Genomic DNA, 13,469 nt, shown 5'->3' with positions numbered 1-13,469 from the left:
ACGGCCTGGAGGTGGCCTGGAGTGGCGGAGGCGGGTGGGTGGGGGAACGTCCCACCCTCGAGGAAGCCCGGGGAGGGGGTGGGCTCGCAATGGACTGAGGGAGGGCGTGCAGCCCATAGGAAAAGCCCCGAAAACCGGTAAGATGAAGAAGGAGGCGGGGCCCATTGCCTCCCTCCCGCGGGGTCACCTTGGCTAGGCCCCCCGCAACCCCGGGCGGCGGGGGGGACTGGGGGCGGGAGGGGACGGCAAGAATGCCTCTCCACCGGCCCTGATTTCTCCGCCCAGCCCAGTCCCAGGAACGCGAGGGCAGTACCCGCGGGCAGAGGCCCCAGCTCCGGCTTCGGGGCAGCGCGCGCCGGGGTTCGAGGCCGGGCTTAGTGCCTCCTTCCTGTCCGACGCCGGCTTGTTCCCCTCCCCCCACCGCTGTTTCCTCGGCCTCAGTTTCCTTCAAAGTCCAGGCTTCCGCTCAGCCCGCATCAGGGTCCCCACCGTTGAGGCCACCTTCGATCTCGAAGTGCCGCGGGGTCCTTGATTGTGTGCCTGGCCCCTCCGTGCCCAGCGCAGTGCGGTTTACAAAGTGAAATGAGTGGATAGACGCGAGTGAGAAAGCCCGAACCTGCACCCGCTAAGTTGTTTTTACCTCCTGATGCTGAAAGTCGACTGGCGTTCTTGAGTGTGTTTTATTTGGGCCAATCTGGAGCCCCCGCCTAGTTATCTTCTTGCTGCTCTGCTGCGCGGTGGCAAACCTTGGTTTAAAAAGAGCCCTGCTGCCGTTAGCCGACCCTGCCTCTATGCAGTTGGCCTTGAAGAGTCCAGCAGACAAAAAGCATCCTCTATAGGTGAGGCATCTGCCTCTGGGCATGATTCCACCTTCATTCGTGTATTTGATGGGTGTCCTTGCCCGAGCTGACAGCATCCTCAGCGCCTGGCATAGTGTTTGGCACATAGTAGGTGCTTGTGAACTGTTTCATGGACACACAGTAGATGTTCATTATATTTGGGGCAAGAGGAGACACAGTAGGTGCTCATGACTTGCGTGAATGGACGGTCACAGAATATATGTTCATCCCATTTTTAAGAAAATGGACACATAGTAGGTGATCGTGACCTGTTGCATGACAGGACACACTGAATAGCTAAAGAGTAGGAGTCCATGAACTGTTGGGTATAGGTGAAAGGCCGGTAGGCCCGGAAGATGGTGATTTGGAAGTGACCCCACCCCCACCCGGGTTTCCCTAGTGTGGATTATGTGGAGTGAGGTCGGGTTAAACATTAGCCGGCAGATGGGCCTCGCGGGAAGGCCAGATTCGCGACCTAGCGCCTTCAGGAGGGGGCTGTTAGGGGCCAACTCTCCCAGTCCACTGACCAGCGGGTGTGTGGGGTGGGGCGGAGGCTGAGAGACGCAGAGCGCCCCCTCCCGGCGTCCGGGATCGTGGCGATTCAGCTGAAGCAGGGCCCTACAGCCTGCGGTATCGCAAAGTCCAATTTCTTCCAGCCCCAAGGGAAATCCAGGTGTATGAAAAAGGTATCCAAGGGGCTATTTTATATTCGTTAAAAATACTTGCCTAGTGTTTGCAGGATGCCAGGCACTGTGTGATGGTGCAACAAAGAGTGACAACCTCAGTTGCCCTTGCTCTCCTGGGGCTTACAGTCCAGCAAGAACTGAATCCAGTGACCAGGAAAATCCAATGATATCTGAACCATAAAGGGGACTTGACCATAAGGGACCTTCACTCTTGAGGGCCTTTCTAATAGTTTTCCACACACACTTGTTTTCACAGACAAGCAGGCTATTTGCTGTAAGGAATCTGACTTGACATTCCCATGTTGGGATGGTGAATAACAGCATCTTCTTTCTGAGGTTGTTGTGAAGGGTAAATAAGGTATATTCTCAACACATATTAGTAATTACTACCAAGTGTCAAGCCTGATCCGAGGCATGTCAATTCTAGGACCCAGCTAGTGTCCCCTTAGCTGCAAATATGCCCCTAAATTGGCTCCTGCAAATCCAACAAGAGTGAAGAATGCTATAATCTTGGTGGAGATGATCCAACCAGAAAGGCCCAGTTCTCAGACAGACCAGGTCTTTCTCTGCACCAGATGCTTTACTTTCATTATATTCACAACAACCCTGAGAGTGGGTCCTATTATTATTGCTATTTTACAGAAGGGAAAATTGAAGCACAAGAGGTTAAGAAATTTGGTCAGGTTCTCAGAAACTTGTATGAGGAGTCATAGTCCAGATTGCAATCTCAGTTAGTCTGATTCCAACCCTTGTGTTACAATCTGCTCTGTCCCTGGGTCATCAGATACCTGGCAGAGGGGGGTTGTGGGACACCCAGGAGAACCAACCTTCAGGATTTTAGGGCGGTTGGCTTTTCCAGGAGGCAACACCTACTACAGCTGTCATTCCAAGCCTGGCTTCCTCCTTCTTAGTGGAAGGTGAGTGAGGAGAGATGTCCTTCCCCACCATCATGCTGAATTTCTCTGTTCAGAGTCCTTACTTTGAGTACCCACTCTTTACTACCTGCTCCCTCCCATGTGTTATGGACTGTCTCCCCTAATATATCCTAAATTCCCCAAGAAGTAGGATACAAGGGCATTATCTACTTTGTCACTCTCCCTGAAGACTTCTACCTAGGTTATGGAATATAGTATATGCTTCATAAATATTACATGAATGTTTGTGTCCTCCCCAAATTCATAGTTGAATTCATTGGTTGAATTAAAATTCATTAGTTGAAGCTCTAATCCCGAATGTAGTTATATTTACATGTGGAGCCTTTAAGGGGTAATTAGGTTTAAATGAGGGCAGGAGAGTCAGAAGGGCTCATGACAGGATCAGTGCCCTAATAAGAAGAGGAAGAAAGAAAGGATTTCTCTGTCTCTTCCACGTGAGGTCACAGCAAGGTGGCTGTCTGCAAGCAAGGAAGAGAGCCCTCACTAGGAAGTGAATCTGCCAGCATTTTGATCTTGGACTTCCCAGCCTCCAGAACTGTGCGAAGTAAATGTGTGTTGGTTAAGCCCAAATGCGTGTCTATGGTATTCTGTTACAGCAGCCTGAGCTAAGACAATTGCTGATAGATATTTTGGGGACTGAATCTTGTCCCCTAATCTTTTATTAATAAACATTTATTGAACATCTTCCAGGTTCCCATTCATTCAACAGATGCCTATTGCCCTGGCTGGCGTAGCTCAGTGGATTGAGCACGGGCCTTCGAACCACACGATCGCTGTTCGATTCCCAGTCAGGGCACATGTCTGGGTTGCAGGCCAGTTCCCGGCAGGGGACTCACAAGAGGCAACCATACATTGATCTTTCTCTCCTTTTCTCCTTCCCTTCCCTTCTAAAGATAAATAAAATCTTTAAAAATAAATAAATAAATAAAATCTTAAAAAAACAAAACAAAAAACAGATGCCTATTAAGCTGTTATTATGTGTTCATTCAACATTTATTGAGGGTCTACTGTGTGTCCAGGATTAGGCAACTCCACCCATGTCTTTAAGGAGATGTCTCAGTCTAGTAGGGACTGAGATACCTTGCCTGTCCATATCCAGAGGGGAAGTAGCTCACTCATTCACACACATAGTTGTTTCATGCACAATGCTAGCTCCAGCAGGAAACTCAGTAGTATAAGCACAGAGCCTTTACTCTATCCAAGGAGCTGAGAGTGAACATGAAGAAATGAGCCTTCAAAATTGCAGACATAGGAGAGATGACAGGAACCAAGGAAGATAAATGGTAAAGACCCTGAATTCTGGCCCTTGAACTTAGCCCAGGCATCTGATCTCTCTGAACCTCAGTTTCTCACTTTCTTTTTAAAGATTTTATTTATTTATCTTAGAGGGGAAGGAAAGGAGAGAGAGAGAGAGAGAGAGAGAGAAAGAGATATCAATGTATGGTTGCCTCTCACTCGTCCCCTGCCGGGAACTGGCCTGCAACCCAGGCATGTGCCCTGACTGGGAATTGAACCTTGATCAAGTGGTTCACGGGCCCTTGCTCAATCCACTGAGCTACACCAGCCAGGGCTCTACTTTCTATTTGTGAGATGGTGATCCTCATGCCTGTTATGGGGCTGTGTGAGGCTCAGTGGAGAGGATACACAAAGGACTTCACCAAGCCCATGGGGAGAAAGAACAGTGCAACAAATGGGAGNGGGGAAGGAAAGGAGAGAGAGAGAGAGAGAGAGATATCAATGTATGGTTGCCTCTCACTCGTCCCCTGCCGGGAACTGGCCTGCAACCCAGGCATGTGCCCTGACTGGGAATTGAACCTCGATCAAGTGGTTCACGGGCCCTTGCTCAATCCACTGAGCTACACCAGCCAGGGCTCTACTTTCTATTTGTGAGATGGTGATCCTCATGCCTGTTATGGGGCTGTGTGAGGCTCAGTGGAGAGGATACACAAAGGACTTCACCAAGCCCATGGGGAGAAAGAACAGTGCAACAAATGGGAGCTATTATTATTAAGGAAGCCTGTGATAAGGAAGCCTGCAACCCGCTGTGAGTGGGGCCAGTCACAAGGATGGAGTGATGGAGGGAGTGAGATCAGGATGACTTATTAACCTTGAGCTGGCGGCCTGGTGAGCGTCTTTCCACTTGGCTCTGGCTTGCCCAGCCTGCTGGCTTGCAGTGCCTGCAGGGCTGGGGCAGACTATGGGTGGGGTGTTTATTCTGGGAAGCAGCCCTGGCTGCTCCTCATACCCTTTACCAGTGAGAAAGGAGGGCTTCAAGTCAGAACTGAGGCACCTTCTGGGCCTGGTGTGGCCCTTAAGATTGTGCCCACCTGCCTGAAGGGCCTGGGGCTGAGAATGCCCAGGAGGCACAGCTTCAAGGGCTAGCTGGGTCATCCAGGTTTGGGACACACTTTCCCAGTGGGACTCACCGGACCCTCAGGAAGACTGGTCCTAGAGGTCCTGAAGTACTCCACTTCTGGAGTTCTGGAGACCAGCCTTGGATGTCAGTGTGGAGGTGAAGACTTTGGGTTGAGGGGTGAGGGTAGTGACACAATATGGCGTTTTAGCTTCTCCGCCCCTAGAAGAGCCCCTTTGTGCTTTCAGCAAGGTCAGCTTCATGATATTCACCTGTGCAATCCCACAAGCCTGGCATTTAGGAGGGCTCAAGCTTCGGGGCTCAATTTCTCCCAGCACCATCTTGAAAATTTTTTAAAGATTTTACTTATTTATCTTTAGAGGGGAAGGGAAGGAGAGAGGGTGAGAAATATCAATGTATGGTTGCCTCTCGTGCCTCCCGTGCTGGGAACTGGCCTGCAACCCAGGCATGTGCCCCTGACTAGGAATCGAACCGAAATCCTTTGTTTAGCAGGCCCGTGCTCAATACACTGAGCCACACCAGCCAGGGCACCATCTTGAAATTCTTTATTATTTTTTTTGACACAGAGCCCCACAGTTTTCCTTTTGCACTGGGTCCGCCCAATGGTACAGCCTGTCCTGCCTTCATGCTTTGGTTTCCCCAGTATATAACTTCTCTCCAGTGGGGTGTTCAGATCCAACTCTCAGCCACACTCAGCCAGCAACACGTGCCCAGGTAAGCCCATTTCAGGAAAGATGGTGGGGGTCCAGCCCCTCCAAAAAAGCGCAAGATGGGTATGTCAACAACTTTCCTGAGCTTCTGGATAACACTATTGCTTATCTTTACCTCAGTTGGACTGTTGGGATGGTTAAAAGTCCACACAAAGGACACGGTGACTGGCACGGAATAAGTGCTTAATAAATTAGAACAATTATTTAAAAATGAGGATTACGGGCGCTAGCTTGGAGGAAGGGGAGAAGGGAGTGGTCAGCTCCGGATCCCCACGGACCTGCCCCAGGAAGGAGAAGCCGTCCCTCCTGCCTTTCCAGGGAAGAGACCCCCCCACACACACACAAGGCAGGGACGAGGGGGCGGAGGATCGGGAACGACACATTTCTGAGTCGTGACCAAGTGGAAACTCCCTCCCCGAGGCGGAAGCCGGGGGCGCCCCACTGGAGCCGGAGCCTCCCCTGGGGTGGGACNCAAAGGACACGGTGACTGGCACGGAATAAGTGCTTAATAAATTAGAACAATTATTTAAAAATGAGGATTACGGGCACTAGCTTGGAGGAAGGGGAGAAGGGAGTGGTCAGCTCCGGATCCCCACGGACCTGCCCCAGGAAGGAGAAGCCGCCCCTCCTGCCTTTCCAGGGAAGAGACCCCCCACACACACACACAAGGCAGGGACGAGGGGGCGGAGGATCGGGAACGACACATTTCTGAGTCGTGACCAAGTGGAAACTCCCTCCCCGAGGCGGAAGCCGGGGGCGCCCCACTGGAGCCGGAGCCTCCCCTGGGGTGGGACTAGCGGCCCGGGGGCGGGGCGCCGCGGGGGGGGGTCCTGGTCCCGCCCCTCACCCATACATGAATATGAATGAGCCGCCAGGGGAGCGGAAGTGTGAGGCGGGGCCCAGCTGGCTCCGCCTTCATCGTTGGCTCGCGGTGGGGGCTGTGGCCTGGTAGCAAACCTCCCGCCCCTCCCGCCCCGCGCGGGGCCTCTTTCCGGCTGGCACGCCCCGGACGTGACCTCGGGGGTGCGCGCCGCAGCCGCTCGCGGGGAGGTGCCTGCGCCCCCAGCACAGGTAGGGCAGTCCTTTGTCCCCGGCGCCGCCCACGGAAACCCGGGTCCTACAGCCAGCCGGGTGTCGGGGCTCCTGAGCGTGCTATCCCTCTTGTTCTTGCCCCCGTTGGGCGTCTGGACCCTGAGTCACTCCTAGGCGCACCCGCAGCCCCGGAGACGTGATAGGAATCCTTCACTCACTCCGACGAGCGCGGGCACAGGGTAGGGAATGTAGAAGCAGTTCTGCCCTTAAAGGTTTTACTGGACAGGGCGAGGGAGGCCAGAGGGGTGCATCATTGGAATGTCCAGTATGTCAAATGAGTGTGTTAGGGTGAGGACAAAAGCGGGGAAGGGTTTCTGGAAGGTGACTTTTGGGTCAAGACCTGGAGGAAGCCAGGGAACCAACTGGCGAGTCGGGAATGTGAGGAGCATCCGGGCACTGAGGCTCCTGTGGCTGGAGTGGAGAGGAGAGAATGAAAGGAATGGAATAATGATAATGGCTCACGTGTTGAACCAGGCCAAATGCTAGGTGCTTTATGGTATTGTCTTTTTAAAAATATTTTATTTATTTACTTTTAGAGAGAAGGAAGGGAGGAAGAAAGAGAGGGAGAGAAACACCAATGTGTGGTTGCCTCTCACGTGGCCCCCACCGGGGACCTGGTCCGCAACCCAGGCATGTGCCCTAGACTGGGAATCAAACCAGCAACCCCTTGGTTCGCGCAGGCCAGCGCTCAATCCGCTGAGCTACACCAGCCAGGGCATGATATTGTTTTTTTAATCATCAGGACAACTTGGACCTGGGAGGTACTATTAGCTGAGAGGAAATCGGGCTCAGGGAGGTTAAATACTTGCCCAAGGTCACACAGCATTGGAGCCTAAGGAGACTGACGTCAGTCCCTGAACCACGCCCAAGAGACCCAGGGTGGGGTGACCTTGACCAAGATAGGTTGTCCACTTTGCTCCTCAGTTTCCTCCCAAAATACTAGAGAGAGGGGGAGGTGAGTGACTTGAAGGGAAAGGTGACCTGTCAGGGCCCTTTTTGCTGACAGTCTGCCTAAAAAAGTGTGCTGTAATGCATACCTAGCAATTGGGGCCATGAAACCCTAAAATTAGTGTACAGAACAAGGGTGTAGCAGGAGTTTTCCTGGACGGAAGTCTTCTTTCTGTTCTCCTGGGACAAGCTTTTGTTGTCTGGGAAACACTTGTCACCCCTCCAGGCTTTGGAGCAGGTACAAGTGGGTTTGGTCAAGGCAGAAGACCTGGAGCTGGGAAGAGGCTGCTTCTGGTTGTGGGTTACAGGGAAAGCCTGGTATGGCTGAGTGCTCTGGAACAGTAACAAAGATGTTGCCAGCCAGGCAGGCTCTGTGTACCCACGAGGAGCAACTGTAGGACAAGCAGAATCACCCAAACACCCCTGTGAACCTGGAGAGATTAAAGCACATCTGCAAAACTCACCCAAATCTGCTGGCAAGCAGGTTCTCTGATCACTGACCAGATGTAGTGGAAAGGACCTCAGAGTTGCTGCTCAGGGCTCTGCTGGTTATGCCCATAGCCTCTCTGTTGTGGAAGGGGGAGATGTTTTTATGCTCCTGTGAAGATCTGCCTATGATATGGTCCCAAGGCACTGAAGGCCTGTAGGCTTCTCATGGAGACCTCTCTTCCAGCCTGTCACAGCTTTTAGTCTTGACCTTTGGGCTGTGATGTGAAATATGGCCCTGAGAGGGTTAGGAGTAGGACCTGGTCCTCTGTGTTTGAGCCTCAGGACACTTGTGAGTCTGAGCTCCTAGTGATACAGAACCACAGGAGAACGTACTGTTAGGCCATTTGGTAGACAAGAGGCTCAGAGAGGTTACAGTGGTTTACCTGAGAGCCCACAGCTTTGAAGTAGGAGAGATAAGATCCAAGTGCAAACCTTTGGAGTCCAGAGCCCAAGCCCTGCCCCTCAGGGAGTGGATTCACCCCAGCAGAAGGGATGTACTTTAAAAAAATTTTTTTTTAATTTATTTATTTTAATTGTTCAAGTACAGTTAATTTTGTCTTTTGGGATGTACTTTTTGTGTGGCTACATGTTTGCAAAATTGGGTGCCTTGGAGACCTCTCCTCCCACCCCACCACCAGACACACACACAAACACACACACTGTAGGGCATAGGAATGGGGAGGGGATGATGACCAAAGGGCAGAGAGACACTTTCTGTTCTCAGATATGCAGTCCCTGGGCTTCATCCCCAGGCACTGGCATCTGTGCAGAATCAGTCAGTCTTTGTTCAGCATGGGGCTGGTGTAAGAGGCACTTCCACGACCTCTTGCCAGTTTCTTCAGCCAGGGGCTTCCTCTTTGTGAAGTCTCAGGCTTTGGTCTTGGGCTCTGGGCCTAAGGGGTGAATAATTCCACTTGGCCACCTGGAACCATCCACGGGTCCTGGTCTTGAACTAAGGGCACAGCTGAAGCTATGGCTGCTGACTGGGTAGCAATGAGTATGGGGGTGCGGGATGAAGGAAGAAAGGTCTGAGGTGGCACATGTGAGTCATGAGACTCTTGTGACTAGAATGCCAGAAGGAGATGGGAACTGATCCCTTCAAATGACCTGTGGGCATGGACCGAAACTTAGTTGGGCATCGTTCCACAGAGCGAGGGTCTGCTGGTTAGATTCCAGGTTGGGGCACATGCCTGGGTTGTGGGCTGAGAGGCAAATGATTAATGTTTCTCTTTCTCTCCCTCTGTTTCTCCCTTCCTGTCTCTCTAAAAATAAATAAATAGCCCTGGCTGGTACGGTTTAGTGGATTGAATGCCAGCCTGCGAACCTCAGGGTTCGACTCCTGGTCGAGGCATATGCCTGGGTTGCAGGCTGGATTCCTGGTTAGGGGTGCGCAAGAGTCAACCACACATTGATGTTTCTCTCCCTCTCTTTCACTTTTCCCCTCTAAAAATAAATAAAATCTCTATTATAAAAAATAATAATAAATAAAATCTTTAAAAAAATAAATGATCCCTGTGGGCTAGAGCTGGTGAGCAGTCATTCTGCACATTGCTTCATGTTGATCTGTTCCCTCCTTCCTTCTGGACCTCTTGCCTTCCTGGAGATATTTTGAGTCTTAAAGCCCTAATGCATTCTCAAACTCAACGTGCTGACCAGTGAGTTTGGGGCAAGGCCCGGGATCTGTATTCTTGACTAGCTCAAGAGACTTGTGATGCATGTGGTCCTCTGACAAGACCTGGAAAACCCCTGTCCCAGGTTTCCTAGCCGGGCAGTTGCAAGGAACCCCTTCGAAGCACTCTGGCTGATAAGAGACTAGTGTGCTAATGGTTTTCCACAACAATTTAAATGCATTCTCCATTGGAGCACTTGTCAGCTGAGCTTCTCCCCTGTTTAAAATAAATGACGGAGTCTCAAGCAATAGCCCTGTCTCCATCTGTCTCTTGCCGAGTTTCCCTAAAGATCAGGCCACCCTAGACCACCAGCTCACTTCTGAACTCCTTGCTCTGCCCTGAGCTCTCACCTCACACAGCACTTCACACCAGATTATGCTGAAGTCCTGAAGCTCCCATAGTCTGCCTATGGCCCCCGAAACAGGTGTTCCCTAAGTTTCCATCTTTGGACCTCTTTTGCCTGACAGGTTTCCTCAATTGAAGAGCAAAAGTGAGGGGAACTCCCATTTCTACTCAAGAGAGTTCCCAATATTTATAGCCAACCTTGGGGGGTACCAGGCCCACTTTGTTAGGGGCTAGCTTGGTGTCTTTCCTAGGCCAGTTGACTGGAGCTCTTCCAAATGGGCTGTTTGATTCGAGGGGAATCCAGCCACACCTGTCACTTAGGGTTGTTCAGCAGGGTGGCTTCTTCCTGAAGCTGTACACCCTGAGAGAGAAAAGAGTGCCTGCAGTCTTTAAGGGAGCCCTTTTTAGTAGCCAGGCTTTCCTGTTGGAAACTTCCGGCTTTTTTTCTCTTTCCCTGATAAAACTGTAACCACCATCTTATCTTTTTGATCCCTGAGCCTCCACCCGAATTGGTGTGGGTTCTGGTGCAGGAGGCTTCTGGCCCCAGGATCTCTGAACCGCCCAGACACATACTTAGTCCTTCCAGTCCCTAGTTCGAGGTTTTTGAAATTTACCAGCGGCCTGCTCACTTTGCACAGAGGTAGACACTGAGCCCAGGCGTGCATGCCCAGTGCTTTGGACTAATTTGTTGCCTGCTCAGAGACTGCCCAGCTCTCCTCTGTCTGTGTTAGGGGCCACATGGCATTGGGTCACACTGTCCCTGCCTGAAGTTACAGGCCTTGGTTCAGATCCTGATTTTGCCCTAACCAGTCTCATGACCCAACACATTCGTTGAGTCCTCAGAGTCCCTGTTGCTTCCTCTATAATGTTGAAGCTGGTGATGATAGCCTGTCTCACGAGGCACTTGTGAAGACTGACATTATGTGACCATCACTAAGGGCCCTTGGCACATAATACTGCCTGATCTGTATTATGTCATTTAATCCTCGAAACTGCCTTATCAGGTAGATTGTTGCTGTCAGGTCCATTTTGTAGATGATGAGAGAGGCTCAGAGAACCCAAGTGATTCACCTAAGACCACACAGCTATAGAGTAGCAGAGGTAGGACAATTTTAGTAAAATCATTTCACTCCAGAGTCCAAGCTTCTAACCATTAACATCTCACGTCCACATCCTCTGCTCTGAGTTCTCTTTGTCTTTTGTTCATTTATTCAACAGATATTTATGGCTTGCCTACTACCTAAGGATATAGCAGTAAATGAACAGAGGAAGCTGTGCCTTCAGGGAGCACATTTTGGTGAGGACACTGATAGGAAGAGATGTATAGAAACTCCTGTACTTGCCCACGGCCCCTCTTTCTCACTATCTGCCCTTGGGACACCGAGGAGGACTCCCTATCTTGCCCCCCTACTCTTGCTTTTACAGGAGGCTTCAGGCGGTGGGCGTTGGCTAAAGTGGACTGAAGTGGTTTTGACCATAGTGAAGGAGGAAGTGGATCACAGCAGAATCTGGTACAGGGTTTGGAGGTGTTGGGATCTTCAGCGGATGGGGCAATGGCTGTGCTGGTTGGAAGGAATGGGCACCACCATTCATGGCTGGGCTCAGGACAGGCTTTACTAGGGAATACAAATCAAAACCACATTGAAATACTGCTTTACACCCACCGGGATGACAATCACGAAAAAAGAGAGAGTGATAAGTAGTGGGAAGATACAGAGGAGGGGGAACCCTCAGACACTCCCGGTGGCGATGTCAAGTGGTGCAGCTGTTTGGAAATAGTTTGGCTTTTCCTCAACATAGAGTCACCCAGCACTGCCACTCCTGGGTATATACCCCTGAGATTTGAAAATATGTGTTCAGGCAAAAACTTGTACATGTACATGGGTGTTAATGGCAGCATTATTCACAATAGCCAAAAGGAGGAAACGACCCAAATGTTTTATGAACTGATGAATGGATAAATAAAATGTGGTCTAGACATACAATGGAATATTTATTCAGCCTTGAAAAGGAATGAAGTTCTTTTTAAAAATTGATTTTAGGACCAAAGGGTTGCTGGTTCAATTCCCAGCCAGGGCACAAGCCTGGGTTACAGGCCAGGTCCCCAGTGGAGGCCATGTGAGAAGCAACCCCACACTGATGTTTCCCTCTCTTTCTCCCTCCCTTTCCCTCTTTCTAAAAATAAATAAAATCTTTTAAAATTTTTATTTTAGAGAGAGAGAGAAATATCTATTTGTTGTTCCACTTATTTATGCATTCACTGGTTGATTATTATATGTGCCCCGATCAGGGATTGAACATACAACTATGGAGTATCAGGATGACTCTCTAACCACTTGAGCTGCCTGGCCAGGCAGGAATGAAGGTCTGACACAGGCTACAACATGGACAAACCTTGAAAACGTTATGCTGAATGAAGATGCCAGACAGAAAAGGCCACATACTGTCTGGTTCCATTTACATGAGATGTCCAGAATAAGCAGGTCAGTAGAGATGGAAAGTAGATTACTGGCTGGTAGGGGCTAGGGCACAGGGGTTGGAGAATAACTGTTTGGCTGCAGGTTTTCTTTTGGAAGCAATACAGATGTTCTAAAATTGATTGTGGTGATGGTTGCACAACACAGTGAACATACTAAAAACATTGAATTGTATAGTTTAAAATGGTAAGTTGTGTGGTGTGTGAATTATATCTCAGTAAAGCTCTTATTGAAAAAATATTAGCCAGACTTCCCTGCATTAACGCTGACAGAAGGCATCAGGAAGTGGACTCAAGAACTTGCTGAGTGACTGGGGGAGATTCTTTGCGAAGTGACTTGGGGTAGAGGAGGCTTTGATCCGTCCTTTAGGCCTCAGCATGTGTTACTTCTGAGAGTGGCCCCCCACCTCATAACCGTCTCTTTGTCACTTCCCACCAGCCTCAGCCCTTCCTTCTTTCTTTCCTCTTCATCACTTCACAAACTTGGAATCATTTTCTGTCCGTGCATATGATTTTGTGACTCGCTGGGCTGAGTTCCATGAGGTCAGGGTTTTGTCTGTATCTGGTTTGCCCACAGTAGGTGCTCAACAAATACCTGTTAAGTGAATGAACCCATGCAGGGTAGGGAAAAAGTAGGTTTATGGTTGCAAGTACAAGAAACAGTTTATTCTTGTGTTGTTATTTATTAATCAATGTATTATTTTCTACATGAACAACTGTAAATCCATTTTTGCCCAGTCCTGTATTTGCTGCTAACTGGGGGAGGTCTGGGCCAGGGTCTGGGCTTGCTGCAGGGGAGGGAGTGAGCAGAGTGGATCAGGGTGTCTCCTGGCTCCAATGACTTTCATTTTCTCTTGTTTCAGTTCCAGGAGAATGTCTCAGGAAAGGAAGCCCAGAGCCTGGTC

The 13,469-nt window shown here is 50.2% G+C and overlaps 1 long non-coding RNA gene across 2 annotated transcripts; it reads left to right on the top strand.

Moving 5' to 3' along the window:
* Positions 1-6,545: 6,545 nt before the first annotated feature.
* LOC118975810 (uncharacterized) lies at positions 6,546-12,723 on the top strand. 2 transcript variants are annotated; one of them, XR_005064142.1, is made up of 4 exons: positions 6,546-6,615; positions 11,307-11,385; positions 11,514-11,599; positions 12,379-12,723. It is a non-coding gene; the product is annotated as an uncharacterized LOC118975810 (long non-coding RNA). The 2 variants fall into 2 exon arrangements; XR_005064141.1 differs by having other exon boundaries at positions 11,307-11,599.
* The last annotated feature ends 746 nt before the right edge of the window (positions 12,724-13,469 follow it).

This window comes from Sturnira hondurensis, unplaced genomic scaffold (assembly GCF_014824575.4).
Source record: "Sturnira hondurensis isolate 20B ecotype Veracruz unplaced genomic scaffold, ASM1482457v3 Scaffold0020579, whole genome shotgun sequence".
Classification (NCBI taxonomy): Eukaryota; Metazoa; Chordata; class Mammalia; order Chiroptera; family Phyllostomidae; genus Sturnira; species Sturnira hondurensis.
Note: the sequence above shows the minus strand (reverse complement) of the source record. Positions and strands in the feature narration are given on the sequence as shown.